Source organism: Oncorhynchus keta, chromosome 22 (assembly GCF_023373465.1).
Source record: "Oncorhynchus keta strain PuntledgeMale-10-30-2019 chromosome 22, Oket_V2, whole genome shotgun sequence".
Lineage (NCBI taxonomy): Eukaryota > Metazoa > Chordata > Actinopteri > Salmoniformes > Salmonidae > Oncorhynchus > Oncorhynchus keta.
In genome coordinates this window covers 20,636,452-20,652,047 of record NC_068442.1, presented here as the reverse complement: position 1 = coordinate 20,652,047, position 15,596 = coordinate 20,636,452, and the positions used below count along the sequence as shown (strand labels likewise).

The 15,596-nt window shown below is 40.5% G+C and overlaps 2 long non-coding RNA genes across 4 annotated transcripts in view; one reads left to right on the top strand and one right to left on the bottom strand.

Moving 5' to 3' along the window:
- LOC118401149 (uncharacterized) overlaps positions 1-15,596 on the bottom strand; it is a 32,196-nt gene that overhangs the window by 4,375 nt on the left and 12,225 nt on the right. For both annotated transcript variants that reach the window (XR_004829181.2, XR_004829180.2), the window contains exon 2: positions 1-170. This is a non-coding gene — a long non-coding RNA (uncharacterized LOC118401149). The remainder of the gene's footprint in view (positions 171-15,596) is intronic.
- On the top strand, positions 7,168-14,515 carry LOC118401150 (uncharacterized). Of its 2 annotated transcripts, XR_008075430.1 has the most exons (4): positions 7,168-7,260; positions 7,522-7,679; positions 9,892-10,041; positions 11,105-14,515. It is a non-coding gene; the product is annotated as an uncharacterized LOC118401150 (long non-coding RNA). The 2 variants fall into 2 exon arrangements; XR_004829183.2 differs by lacking the exon at positions 9,892-10,041.

Genomic DNA, 15,596 nt, shown 5'->3' with positions numbered 1-15,596 from the left:
ATGGGAGGGGTAGTAGAGGAAGAAGTGTTGTTTCTTCCTGGCAGACTGGGTGATGAAGTCTGTGGCGAAGTTGCTGTAAGCCCTCTCGAGATCCAAGAAGTCCTCAGGCTACTGCTTGATGACATCATTGTGCATCAGTGTGATGGTAACGCCCTCTCAGCAAAGATGCCCTAATGAGAAAAGTCAACCATAATTGTATTTATTTAAAACATTGATGGGTAAAAACATTTTATTTTGATCACCCTTTGACAGTATTCCTTTTGATTTAAACAAAATTATATATTTGTAATAAAACATTTTTTTTATAAAGAAATTATTAAATAGTTTGACAACCCTGTTTATAAGCTTTTAAATCAAACTCAATCGTTTATCTATTCCATTGAGGAAGATTGATGTCTCATTGTATAGTGGGGTATGCTAAATAGGTTAACTTTGAGCACCTTTATCTCTTAAATGTCTTGCTATTCAGGTCCAAAAAGTCACTTTCTGAGCACTTCTACAATGGGAAAATATGTACAGTATGTGAGGTTTTGTTCAAATCAAAAGGGGTGCTGTCAAAAAGAGATTGAATTCCAATAGATTTACCCTGATACAAAAATAACGTTCCCAAAGTAAAGGGCCTATTTCTCAGGACCAGATGCTATAATATGCATGTAATTGACAGATTAGGATAGAAAACACTCTAAAGTTTCCAAAGCTGTCAAAATATTGTCTTGAGGCTATGATTACGCTCCCGGATCCGGGTTTGATAGTCGCAAGAAGCTAATCATATACCTTGTACACAAACCGCTGCCCGTTTTGGAAGCAATTAACCAGTTATGCATTAGGGGGCGCTATTAAAATTTTTGGATGAAAAATGTTCCCGTTTTAAACAAGATATTTTGTCACGAAAATATGCTCGACTATGCATATAATTGACAGCTTTGGAAAGAAATCACTCTGACGTTTTCAAAACTGCAAAGATATTATCTGTGAGTGCCACATAACTGATGCTACAGGCGAAACCAAGATGAAATTTCAAACAGGAAATGCCCCAGATTTTGGAGGCGCTGTGTTCCAATGTCTCCTTATATGGCTGTGAATGCGCAAAGAATGAGCCTACACTTTCTGTCGTTTCCCCAAGGTGTCTGCAGCATTGTGACGTATTTGTAGGCATATTATTGGAAGATTGACCATAAGAGACTACATTTACCAGGTGTCCGCTTGGTGTCCTCTGTGGAAATTATTGCGTAATCTCCAGCTGCATGCATTTTTCCATGTGGTTCAGAGGAGAAACCAAACTTCCACGAATGATTTATCATCGAATAGATATGCGAAAAACACCTTGAGGATTGATTCTAAACAACGTTTGCTATGTTTCTGTCAATATTATGGAGTTAATTTGGAAAAAAGTTTGGCGTTGTAATGACTGAATATTCGTTTTTATTTCTTAGCCAAACGTGATGAACAAAACGGAGCGATTTCTCCTACACAAATAATATTTTTGGAAAAACTGAACATTTGCTATCTAACTGAGAGTCTCCTCATTGAAAACATCCGAGGTTCTTCAAAGGTAAGTTATTTTATTTGAATGCTTTTCTTGTTTTTGTGAAAATGTTGCCTGCTGAATGCTAGGCTTAATGCTATGCTAGCTATCAATACTCTTAAACAAATGCTTGTGTAGCTATGGTTGAAAAGCATATTTTGAAAATCTGAGATGACAGTGTTGTTAACAAAAGGCTAAGCTTGTGAGCCAATATATTTATTTCATTTCATTTGCGATTTTCAAGAATAGTTAACGTTGGGTTATGCTAATGAGCTTGAGGCTATAATTATGATCCCGGATACGGGATTGCTCGTCACAAGAGGTTATTAATGTATTTACATGTTTGAATGCCGTCGTTTGCCATCTATCTCTGTTGAAACCAAACCTTCTTGAACCTCTTTTACACAGACAGCTGCAGCCTGTTCATGTTCGGGTATAGTCTGGTGAGTTTATCTTCTTCACCTCGTGCTGTTTCAACCATTTCCTACATGTAGCTAACGCTCCACATTTCCTGGTCTGTTCGGTGAAGTTATCTACCCATCCAGTGTTGAGGTTGAGAGTTTCAGAGTTTCTAACCATTTCAACAAGAAGAAGCGGTTCTAGTGGGCACGTGGTCACGAACACTGGACAATTGAGGAGTGAAAAACCATAGCCTGGTCCAATGAGTCCCGGTTCCTGTTGCATCATGGATATGGTGTAAGCAGCATGAGTCCATGGCCCCATCCTGCCTGGTGTCAACGGTACAGGTTGGTGGGGGTGGAATAATGATGTTTGGAATGTTTTCATGGCACATCTACAGTCCCTTGATACCAGTTGACCAACACCGTGTAGAATCCATGCCCTGATGAATTCAGGCTGTTCTGGAGGCCAAGGGGGTCCGGCCCGATACTAGATGGGTGTATTTCTAATACCTTTTAAGACTTTTTCAGCCAGATGTTTTCTACGACCCCTTTCCACCTGTTTGACTTGAAATTAAAGCCTGTGCTTATTCCTACTTCTTAGGATGGAAAGGGGCTGAAAAAAGGTCTATGAATATGCCTTAATTAAAAAAAATATAGGCTTATCTTTCATTGGACACCAAATTTGATGTTCTCCTATGAAGTTTGCATTTTAATGCTCATTGGGCTTTTCACATGAAAATTCCCCTTGATAATGAGTGCACCAAACTTTACATAGGCCTAAAGTATAAACAAAGATTTAATCACATATGTCTGCCAACCAGCTCCATTGGTTTTAATTGGATTGGTCTGACATTGCCACAACTCTTTCAATAATAGCATAACAAAAAATATTATAGCTATGTAGATAAAGATAAAGTTAGAGGCATAAATATCGTATCCCCCCAAAAATGCTAACCTCACCTATATTGATAATGGTGGGAGATTAGCATGTTTTAGGGGTATGATCTTTGTGCATCTGTAACTTTCTCACTCATCATTATTCAAGATTCATTCATGATTATCTGTAATCATGGTAGCATCCACATTAATGTAGAAGTGTTAACAAACATATTTTACCAAAATGACACAATACATTATTACCATTAATTTCTCAAAACCAAAATTCTGGAGTGTGGAGCCAAATTTAAAGTTTTAGCTTTACCCCAGCTAACAACAAATGTTCCCAAAACTTTAGAGAACGTTCCCTTAGGGGTCTCTTTAGGTCATTACCTAACGTGTTCATAGGAAAGTTCCAGTGATGAGTAAGGACTGTGAACTGGTCATAAACCTCCAGGGGACAATGACAGAATGTCCTATATTTTAAATGTTCTTGGACACAGTAATGTTCTTGCAATGTCCCATGAAACATGTCTAAAATATTAATATCTTACATTCTGAGAACATGGTAACTACTTTCTGAGAAGTTATGTTTGACATTAAGGGTGTTTTCTCTGGAGTAAAAAAAAGCTAAATAACTCTGTTCTCATTGTATTCATATGGTCCTTGCCTTTGAATGACGACTCAACTCTTTTGCCAGTTCACTTCGCCTATTTTGTGGACTGAGTCCTCTTTGCATTCACATTGCTATGTTTAGAAAGGAACCAGGACCTTTTCCAAACATTCACTCAATGCATTTTGGGTTTAGTCTGCAGGACAAGCCATTCCATCAGAATGTGTTATCGGACAGCTAGATATACCTACAGTTGAAGTCGGAAGTTTACATACACCTTAGCCAAATACATTTAGACTCAGTTTCAGTTTGTGGGCGAACTGAAAAAGCATGTGTGAACAAAGAGGCCTACAAACCTGATTCAGTTACACCAGCTCTGTCAGGAGGAATGGGACAAAATTCACCTAATTTATTGTGGGAAGCTTGTGGAAGGCTACCCAAAACATTTCACGCAAGTTCAACAATTTAAAGGCAGTGCTACCAAATACTAGTGTATGTATGTAAACTTCTGACCCACTGGGAATATGATGAAAGAAATAAAAGCTGAAATATATCATCCTCTCTACTATTTCACATTCTTAAAATACAGTGGTGATCCTATCTGACCTAAGACAGGGAATTCTTACTAGAATTAAATGTCAGGAATTGTGAAAAACTGAGTTCAAATGTATTTGGCTAAGGTTTATGTAAACCTCTGACTTCAACTGTACTTATATTTTTGAAGCTAATAGATAGCATTTAGTTAAATGATGAGACATAATTGTAATCAGAAGATACTATTAACTTGTAAATATTATTGGTAACAGAATAAATGGCAAAAGAATGACTGCATATTTAATAATGCTATAATTGATTAGTGTACACCCAATGTAGGATACTGCCCCTTTGATTTTGTACCCTAAGTACACTATACAGTGTATTCGGAAAGTTTTCAGACCCCTTGACTTTTTCCACATTTTGTTACATAGAGCCTTATTCTAAAAATTGATTACATCATTTTTTCTCCTCATCAATCTACCTATAATACCCCATAACGACAAAGCAAAAACAGATTTTTGAAATTTTTGCAAATGTATTACAAATAAAAAACAGAAATATCCCATTTACATAAGTATTCAGACCCTTTACTCAGTACTTTGTCGAAGCACCTTTGGCAGAGATTACAGCCTTGAGTCTTCTTGGGTATGATGCTACAAGATTGGCACACCCATATTTGGGAAGTTTCTCACATTCTTCTCTGCAGATCCTCTCAAGCTCTGTCAGGTTGGATGGGTAGCGTTGCTGCACAGCAATTTTCAAGTTCCTCCAGAGATGTTAGATCGGGTTCAAGTCCGGGCTCTGGCTGGGCTACCTGAAGCCACTCCTGCATTGGCTATGTGGTTAGGGTTGTTGTCCTGTTGGACGGTGAACCTTCACCTTAGTCTGAGGTTCTGAGTGATCTGGAGCATGTTTTCATCAAGGATCTCACTGCACTTTGCTACGTTTATCTTTCCCTCCATCCTGACTAGTCTCCCAGTCCTTGCCGCTGAAAAACATCCCCACGGCATGATGCTGCCACCGCCATGCTTTTCACTGTAACGGTGGTGCCAGGTTTCCTCCAGACGTGACGCTTGGCATGCAGGCCCAAGAGTTCCATCTTGGTTTCATCAGACCAGAGAATCTTGTTACTCATGGGCTGAGAGTCCTTTAGGTGTCTTTTGGCAAACTCCATGTGGAGGAGTGGCTTCTGTCTGGCTACTCTACCATAAAGGCCTGATTGGTGGAGTGCTGCAGAGATGGTTGTCCTTCTGGAAGGTTCTCCCATCTCCACAGAGGAACTCTGGAGCTCTGTCAGAGTGATCATCGGGTTCTTGGTCACCTCCCTGATGAAGGCCCTTCTCCCCTGATTGCTCTGTTTTGCCGGGCGGCCAGCTGTAGGAAGAGTCTTGGTGGTTCCAATCTTCTTCCATTTAAGAATGATGGTTGCCACTGTGTTCTTGGGGATCTTCAATGCTGCAGAATTATTTTGATACCCTTCCCCATATTTGTGCCTCAACACAATCCTGTCTCGGAACTCTACGGACAATTCGTTCGACCTCATGGGTTGGTTTTTGCTCTGACATGCACTGTCAACTGTGGGACCTTATGTAGACAGGTGTGTGCCTTTCCAAATCATGTACAATGAATTGAATTTACCACAGGTGGACTCTAATCAAGTTGTAGAAACATCTCAAGCATGATCAATGGAAACAGGATGCGCCTGAGCTCAATTTCGAGTCTCAAACAAAGGGCTTATTCTAATAAATTTGCATACATTTCTAAACACCTGTTTTCACTTTGTCATTATGGGATATTGAGTTGATGATGATTTATTTATTTATTGAATCCATTGTAGAATAAGGCTGTAACTAAATGTGGAAAAAGGGAAGGCGTCTGCATACTTTCTGAATGCACTGTACTGTAGGTGGGAGGGCATACAGGCTGTCGCAAATGTATTAATATACAACTTTCCTAAATTGGTAATGGAAACACTTCTATCACTGCAATTTATTTGAGGGTTTTGCAAAAAAGGTGTGTGACATCATTATGTCCAGCTGTTTTCATCGACTCAATGGAAACTCACCCAGGCAATTTAACTTTTGAAATTTTGACAAAAAATGACTGGACAAGTTAATAGAAACAACTATTTTTGCAGGCTATCTGGCCACCAGAATCATAACAACATATGGCCTTCTGCACCAATTGAAGCATGCACATCGTTTTTGTGATTTCAGCTAACCCGTCTATAGTTCTCTAGGAGAAAAGTAGTTTTATAGTGTCGTTAGGTATAGCCAAACCACTGTCCTCTGCAGCGCCCTTGCGCACACTCTGCGTTGATTCGACCTGACACCCAGTCAATGAACTAAACTGGAAGAGAAATAGATTGCTGATGCAGTGGCCTGCGAGTCACCGGCTGAGAGAAGAGAACGTCAGAGTTGATTTTCTAAAGTAAAGACTAGCCTGAGCCTCAGAACCCACCGGCTTGGTAGTTATTTATTTATCTATTATTTCAGGTCCACGCTTCACTGGTGTGGAGAGGGAGGGAGTGTACTACCTGCATTTGAAGCATGTTTGTGTGTGTGTGTTTGTGTGTGTGTGAGAGCGTACACCATCTGTCGCTCTGGATTACTTCCCTATAGTAACAGGTTGACTGAAGATCTTTTTTATTATTAAAAAAAGTCAGAGACTAAGCAGAGAATAAAGGTATTCTATTCTAATGTATCCTGGCTGTAATATATCCTGCAGGCACAGCTTCTACACTCAGCAGTCTCAGGACAGTGCTGGAAATGTAAGAAATATGCTAAATTGGAAGGATATTAAAGTGAAGTGGGCTGCTGCTGAAAAATTCAAAGAATGTCTTTCTTTAACTGGTCCTTTTCAATTATGCAGGAGTTCCACCTTTGTGTAGCCTACACCATGTCTTAATTAGAGAATGTGTGTGTGCGTCGTTGTCAGTTATAGCGTGCCTGCTGCCAAGCACTAGTGTTGTGACTTGGGGACTCGTTGCCGTGGCACCAGCTGATAGATTGTTTTGATTTACCATTCACTTTCACTTTTCTCTGCAGGACTGGCCTACATTCAGATCACTCTGTGTGTGCTTGCAATGCATGAGCTTACTCTGGCTCAGGAGAGAGGGCGATAGAGAGGCAGAGAATTGGGCTCCTCCATGCCCCTCTGTGTCATTTTACCCACTGCTCTCTGGCCTCCTTTCTCTCTCTCTCCTGTCTTCTCTCGCTCTCTTTGTCCTCTGGTGCTTCACTTCCACCTCTAGTCCACTAGCCAGTCCTGATGGATTCTTATGATTTTAAGGGTATGGATGGACAGAGGTAAGTGGGAAGATTTTGCACGCCTGTAATGTTAAGTACTATAATAATGTGGAATATATGGGAAGGGTCTGATAAAAGAAGAGGAGAAGGATTAAGACAGTGGAAAGCGAGATGAAAGGAAGACTACCTTTCACACTGCTGCGCTGGAGGATAGAGAAGCCTGTTGCATTATGGATCACCTGTGTTGAGTAACCCCTTTCCTCTCACACCCCCCTCTCTCTCTCGCTTGCTCTATCTTTCTCTTTCTTTGTGTCTGTGTAGTGAGGTTTAGAGACTCCTAGGGCTCAGGGGATGAAGCCAGACCAACCTGTTATCAGAACCTGCGCAGTGCCTACCTACACACATGCGCACATACCTGAAAAGAGGGGGGCATGCTGCCATCAGACAGCATCTTTTCTTATGGAATTACAGGGAGAGAGGTAAGAAGGGGAGGGGGAAAGGGAGCTGCAGAGGTGTAGCACACACCCTAACACCCCCAGAACCACTCTAAAATGAATCGCGCCATCCAAACTCCCTCAGGACACAGCAGAGAGGAATGAGATGAGAGAGGGACGGAGAAAGATGATCTAGACTGCTGTTCATACCTGCAGGGCAACATTCTTCTACCCCCTTTTTCTCACTTTGTCTCTCCATCTCTCACTCTCACCTTCACTCTCACTCACTGGGACTGCAGTATATGTTTTGTGGTTGTTACAGGAGTGATACTAACAGTGGCAGTGCCCCACCTGTTTTGAGCCCCACATTTTTGGGGGGCTTGCCTGTTTTGCATGTTATTTTGGCATTAATATATCAAACAATATACAAAATATATACATCATTGAGTTAATAATGCCGCGTACAAACATGGTCTTTTTTTAGTTATCTTGAGTAAGGCAGCTTCAAAATGCAGATGTTTCAGCCTAGCTCAGTGCTTTCTGTGGTGGTGGGGCAAGCCAGCAGAAAATACGAAGCGTTGCGCCGTGATTGGCTCAGTGTTCTGTCATTCATGAGGACACTACCTCACCGCCAAGTTTTAGCGTAGACTTAAAAAATTCTAGCCCCTTGGGTGCCGCCATAGAGTTACATTATAAGTACCCATCCAAGAAGGCTCAAGGTCTTTAGCCACAGATAAAATTACGTCAAATCACGCTATGTGTACTGTAGCTTTGATTGGACTGATCATGTCAACATCATACTTTCAAAATCTTAACTAGCGGTCATCATCATGAATCATGAATGTATTGCTGCATAAATTATGTAATATGCCTAGGAGATATGTATACTGTAGCTAAGAAAGTAATACTAAGTGTATGTTGTGTAGTAAGATAGCCCATGTGCCCTAATAATTTGGTCTAATTACCACTCTTAATTTTGTCTACTGTTCTGACCTGGTGGTGCACATGTGGCCTATAACCTGTTTTAGAGAAATGTAATCATTGACTATTGTAAGAGCTTTCATTGTCTGCTTATATGCCCCCTTTATTTATCGTATTGGTCTGACTTGGTGTACAGGGAGAACACTAAGAATGGCCCCTGTTCGGAATTATGTCGCTGTACATTTCAAAAGTGCTAAACAAATAGTTATATTGACTACGTCCATCCTAGCTCGCTCTTAATCGAAATTATGGGTGGCCTCTTATCCGCTTGTCATCCCTTATGCCATAGTTTCTACATCTCAATTGTCATTAAAAGCCACATTTGTTTAAGCAAGTCAGCAATATCAGCTATGTTTTTTTAAACGGAAGTACATGAGTCTGAATTAACTGTTTCACTGCCAAACTGACAGCCAGGTGGAGCAGTGGTAAGATGTTGGGACTGTTGTTGGGACAGCTTTAAGTAGGCCCTAACAGTTTGTGGGAACCGTTTTTCACCGTTATAGGGAAATGAATGTATTGTTTAGTGTTGTGTTGTGTAGTGGCTTTGCTGGCATGCATCCCAGTTTATATTTTTTCCCCACCAAGATTTACATGCTAAATTCGCCACTAGATAATAAGCTAGGGTTCTCTGGATCCCCTCTAATCTATTCTATCCTGCACGGTGCTGTCCTACTCTGCCTAGTATATTATCATGTTGTCCAAGTATATCCTTTTTGGAATAGGGGGCAGCATTTTTACTTTTGGATGAATAGCGTGCTCAGACTGAACTGTCTCCTACTCTGTCCCAGATGCTAATATATGCATATTATTAGTATTGGATAGAAAACACTCGGAAGTTTCTAAAACTCTTTGAATGATGTCTGTGAGTATAACAGAACTCATATGGCAGGCAAAAACCTGAGAAAGAATCCAAACAGGAAGTGAGAAATCGATTTTTAAAACAGTGCCTTTTGAAATCCCAGTGAGATATGAATGAGGATGCACTTCCAAGGGCTTCCACTAGATGTCACCGTCTTTAGAAACTGGTTTGAGGATTCTACTATAAAGGAGGGGCTCATAGCTCTTTGAGTGAGTGGTTTGGCAGAGAGCCTCGGTCTCATGACGCGCGCTCCCGACAGAGTTTGCTCTCGTTCCAATGCTTTTCTTCAGACAATGAAATTCTCCGGTTGGAACCTTATTGATGATTTATGATTAAAACATCCTAAAAATTGATTGCATACATCATTTGACTTGTTTCTAAGGACTGTAATGGAACTTTTCTCGTTTTTGTCTGGAGGAAGTGCTCACGCCTCATGAAGATGGATTACTGGGCTGAACACGCTAACAACAAGTGGCTAAATTAATGGCTTTATGGAACTTTATGAAATCAGTCATTTATTGTCGAACTGGGATTCCTGGGAGGGCCTTCTGATGAAGATCATCAAAGGTAAGTGAATATTTATAGTGTTTTTTCTAGCTTCTGTTGACGCCAAAATGGCAGATATTCCTCTAGCTGTTTTGAGTTCTGAGCACAGTTCTCAGATTATGCTTTTTCTGTAAATTTAAAAAAAAATCTGACACAACGGTTGCATTAAGGATAAGTCTATCTTTAATTCTGTGAATAACACTTGCATCTTTTATTAATGTTTATTATGAGTATTTCTGCAAAATCACCAGATGTTTTGGAATCAAAACATTACTGCACGTAACGCGCCAATGTAAACTGAGATTTTTGGATATAAATATGCACATTATCGAACAAAACATACATGTATTGTGTAACATGATGTCCTATGAGTGTCATCTGATGAAGATCATCAAAGGTTAATGATTAATTTGATCTATATTTCTGCTTTTTGTGACTCCTATCTTTGGCTGGAAAATGGCTGTATGTGTTTTTGTGACTTGATTCTGACCTAACATAATCATATGTTGTGCTTTAGCTGTAAAGTATTTTTGAAATCGGACACAATGGGTAGATTAACAAGATGTTTATCTTTCATTTGCTGTATTGGACTTGTTAATGTGTGAAAGTTAGATATTTCTAAAAAATATTTTTGAATTTCGCTGCCTTTTCAGTGGAATGTTGTTCCGCTAGCGGAACCCCTGCCCTAGAAAGGATATTCTCATGTTGTCCGAGAATATTGGCATGTCCCAGTGTATCCAAGACAGTCAGTATAGTCCCTCCTCTCACACTCTCACTCTCTCTCTCACTGTGGGACTGCAGAAGAAGTTGTGTTTTTTATTATACCTTACAGTGCCAGTGCTCTTATTCTCATGTCATCCCAGTGCTACCAAGTCCTCAGTCAGTGTATAGGACAGAGCTGATAATAGCTGTCTGTATATAATACATACATATACAGATATGCAGTACTGGAGGAACAGGGGTGCGACTGAGCTAGTTACAGACTGTTTCTCAAGTGGGCAGTAGATGGCGCCACCTGATCAAACCAGAGTGCTATGCCTAGCAAGCCATATCACACTGATTATCATTTCTGCTTTCCTTTCAGCACCACTGCTTGAAATGGACATGACAGGTGCTGTCCATGGACCTGACTGCTCCAGCAAATCAATAGAGATCCTATATTTTATGTAATTCTATGATTAAATATGTTGCTCATAAATACAGCCTTTAAGATTCTACTTCAACCAAATAAAAGGGTCCAGTCAGATTACTGTTAGCAAACATTGTCCTGAACTGTCCAATGAAATTACTGTTATCAAACATTGTCCTGTCCAATCAGATTACTGTTAGCAAAAATTGTCAGTGAAGTTCACATGCAAGACTATTTGTGAGCGGTAATTTGATTGGATGTGGGGACCCTAAAAAAATCCCTACATGGGTGTCACACCCTGATCTGTTTCCCCTGTCTTTGTGTTTGTCTCCACCCCCCTCCAGATGTCGCCTATCTTCCCCATCCTGTCGTGCCTATTGCTCCTGTTTTCTGTTTTACCCGGTTTTGACCTTTTCTGCCCGCCCTGACACTGAGCCTGCCTGTCGTCCTGTACCTTTGCCCCACTACTCTGGATTACCAACCTTTGGCTGATCTGACCCTGAGCCTGCCTGCCATCCTGTACCTTTGCCCCACTACTCTAGATTATCAACCCCTGCCTACCTTGACCTGTCATTTGCCTGCCTCGGTTTCTGTAAAAAAAACATTGTTACTTCGACACAGTCTGTATTTGGACCTTACATTCAAACCTGATACATGTGTATACAGTTGAAGTCGGAAGTTTACCAACACATAGATTGGAGTCATTAAAACATATTTTTCAACCACTCCACAGATTTCTTGTGAACAATCTATAGGTTTGGCAAGTAGGTTAGGACATCTAGTTTGTTCATGACACAAGTAATTTTTCCAACAATTGTTTCCAGACAGATTATTTCACAGTATCACAATTCCAGTGGGTCAGAAGTTTACATACATTAAGTTGACTGTACCTTTAAACAGCTTGGAAAATTCCAGAAAATGTTGTCATGGCTTTAGAAGCTTCTGATAGGCTACTTGACATAATTTGAGACAATTGGAGGTGTACATGTGGAGGTATTTCAAGGTCTACTTTCAAACTCAGTGCCTCTTTGCTTGACATCATGGGAAAATCAAAAGAAATCAGCCAAGACCTCAGAAAAGAGTTGTAGACCTCCACAAGTCTGGTTTATCCTTGGGAGCAAATTTCAAACACCTGAAGGTACCACGTTCATCTGTACAAACAATAGTACGTAAGTAAAGGCACCATGTGACCACACAGCCATTAAATATCATACTTTCTGGAGAAATGTCCTTTCGTCTGATAGAACTGTTTGGCCATAATGACCATCGTTATGTTTGGAGGAAAAGGGGGGGTTTTGAAAGCCGAAGAACACCATCCCAACCATGAAGTACTGGGGTGGCATCATCATGTTGTGGGTGTGCTTTGCTGCAGGAGGGACTGATGCACTTCATGACATCATGAGGATGTAAAATTATGTGGAAATATTGAAGCAACATCTCAAGACATCAGTCAGGAAGTTAAAACTTGGTCACAAATGGGTCTTCCAAATGGACAATGACCCCAAGCATACTTCCACAATGGCTTAAGGACAACAGAGTCAAGGTATTGGATTGGCCATCAGAAAGCCTTGACCTCAATCCTATAGAAAATTTGTGGGCAGAACTGAAAAAGCGTGTGCGAGCAAGGAGGCCTACAAACCTGACTCAGTTAACCAGCTCTGTCAGGAGGAATGGGCCTAAATTCACCCAATTTATTGTGGGAAGCTTGTGGAAGGCTACCCGAAACGTTTGACCCAAGATAAACAATTTAAAGGCAATGCTACCAAATACTTGTCACGACCTGACCACAGAGAGCTTTTTTTCTCTGTTGGTTAGGTCGGGTGTGACTAGGGTGGGTTATCTAGGTGATTTATACATCTATGTTGGCCAGGTATGGTTCCCAATCAGAGGCAGCTGTTTATCATTGTCTCTGATTGGGGATAATATTTAGGCAGCCATTTCCCCTTTGTGTTTTGTGGGATCTTGACTATGGATGCCTGTTAGCACTATTGTTAGCTTCACGGTCTGTTGAGATGTATTGTTTTGTTTTTCTGTGAGTTTCACTTAGAAATAAAAAGATGTGCAACCCAGATCACGCTGAGCTTTCGTCCAATCATTATAACGAACGTGACAATACTAATTGGGTGTATGTAAACTTCTGACCCACTGGGAATGTGATGAAAGAAATAAAAGCTGAAATAAATCATTCTCTCTACTACTATTCTGACATTCCACATTCTTACAATAATGTGGTGATCCTAATTTACCTAAAACAGGGAATTTTTACCAGGATTAAATGTAAGGAATGATGAAAAACTGAGTTTAAATGTATTTGGCTAAGGTGTATGTAAACTTCTGACTTCAACTGTATATCTGATCAAATGAATTGTCCTTTTATAAAGTACATACAGCAGTACACACCATTCTATAAATGTAATGGCTAATATAGTGGCAGTAATCCATTGCCTTGGTAACTGCCTGGCGTTGCTCAAACACGGAATAGAATTATGTATCGAAATCTAACAACCGCTTTTAGTGAAACATGAGCTGGAGAACTCCTAAATGTTTAAAGCCTCTTTTGGGTAACTTGCACCTTTGTAGTGGTGCTTAGCTCACATACTTTACTCTTGCTGTTACTGTACTGGAGCTGCTGACATTTCTCTCTCAGACATCACAATATTTTCATTGGTTTGTGTTTTACCAGTTATATGGTGCATAGTCAATGCATAGTGGTGCATTGTCAATGCATAGTCAAACTATTTTAGTAAAGTTACCCGCAAAAGACAGGATCACCACTACCTTCTAACTTCACCTATGCACAGACAAGGGTTTTAACCTGCTATAGTAGTTACTGTATGTCACGTTAATGTCCTTCGAACAGCATGTAGGCCTACTCACCACTGGGCAAGTTGGGTAGGATTCAAACCTTGTCCCAAACAGCCTGACAAAATCAAATGCAATCCACAGCTCAACTGTAAGGAAATCATGATGAAAGCCAAAAGTAATCCTTCATAATAGGGCGACACAGTGTTTTGCTGTATTTACTCACAGACTTTGGCTGAGGCACATCTCCCAGTCCCACTTTGCGTACTTACAGCAGGATTCAGGAGTTGCTTTTTGTCAGAACATTAGATGAATCTATTATTCACTGCAGTAATAGTGGTGATATTATTCATATATTGTACACACATGTACGCTCCGTCAGTCTCTTCCTTCCGTCTCCCCACAAACCCCCCATGTCCCCTTATTCCCCCATACATAATTATTCCACCTACTCTCACTGTATATACACAAGGGTTTCCTTCCTCAAGCATACTTGGTTACATGTGCTTCACAGTTCTTGCCTGAGCCAGTACTCAGTACTGGGATGTTTGAGTGTCCATGACCAGCCCCCCCCGAGTCCAGCTCTGCCCTGTAATCTTATAAAACCTCACCGCCCCTAGTGTGTGTGTGTACATGCATGCATGCATGCATGTGTGTATGTGTGTGTGTTTGAGAGAGATGCAATGAAGGGTGGGAGAGGTCCAGCCCCTGCCAAGTAATCTTATAAACCACTCTGTTGCCCACGCAGCCTCTGTCCTGTCCACTCACCAATCTAACCCAGCAATCTGTTATTACCTGAATAAAACGTCTCTCTTAAAATGTGATTTCTCCTTTTACTGGACTCTCCCCTGTCTCCACTGTCTTACCCTGCCTCACCCACAGCGATGGATGCTACCCACAACCCCAGAGATCTCTAGTGACAAATATGGATCTTGTCCAGAGGATAGTATGTAAGAAGAATAGATGAATGGACGAGTCAGAGGCTGCCACATGGCATCCAGCTGTTAAGTTGGCTAAACTGTTTGTGTGTGCCTGTGTGTGTGCCTGTGCAAGTAAACTGATCATGGCCTCACATATCACAACTACATTAACTTACACAAGATATTGTGTCATGTAATCACACCTTTGGTTGTATTTTTTACTCAATACACACTGGAATAATAAGCAGAGTAGATGCGTACTTACACTCTACATATATACATAAACGTCCCTGTAAATTGTTCAGTGGACATAACTCAAACATTTCCCTGCAGAATCACTCAGGATAGATAATATAACTTCCCTTAACTACATTAATGCTTATATCACCTATTATACTCATTAATACATTTAACCAATCTTAACAAGCTTAACATGCTACATTACTGTAATATCACATGGTCAATTTACATACGGTACATTCAATCAATATAACGTTGGTTATACTGCACTAACAAGACGAGTGTTGCACTGCGTTTTGAGAAGCAACAATGTGTTTGATTTGTAGGTCACACTTTATTTGGATAGTCTGGATAGTCCATCTGTAGATGCTCTACAGATGGTCATACTATCAACAAACTATCTGTTGATAAGCAGCTGCTTGCTAAGGTTACAGTTAGGGTTAGGTTTAGAGTAAGGGTTAAAGTTAGGTTTGGGGCTAGTGGTA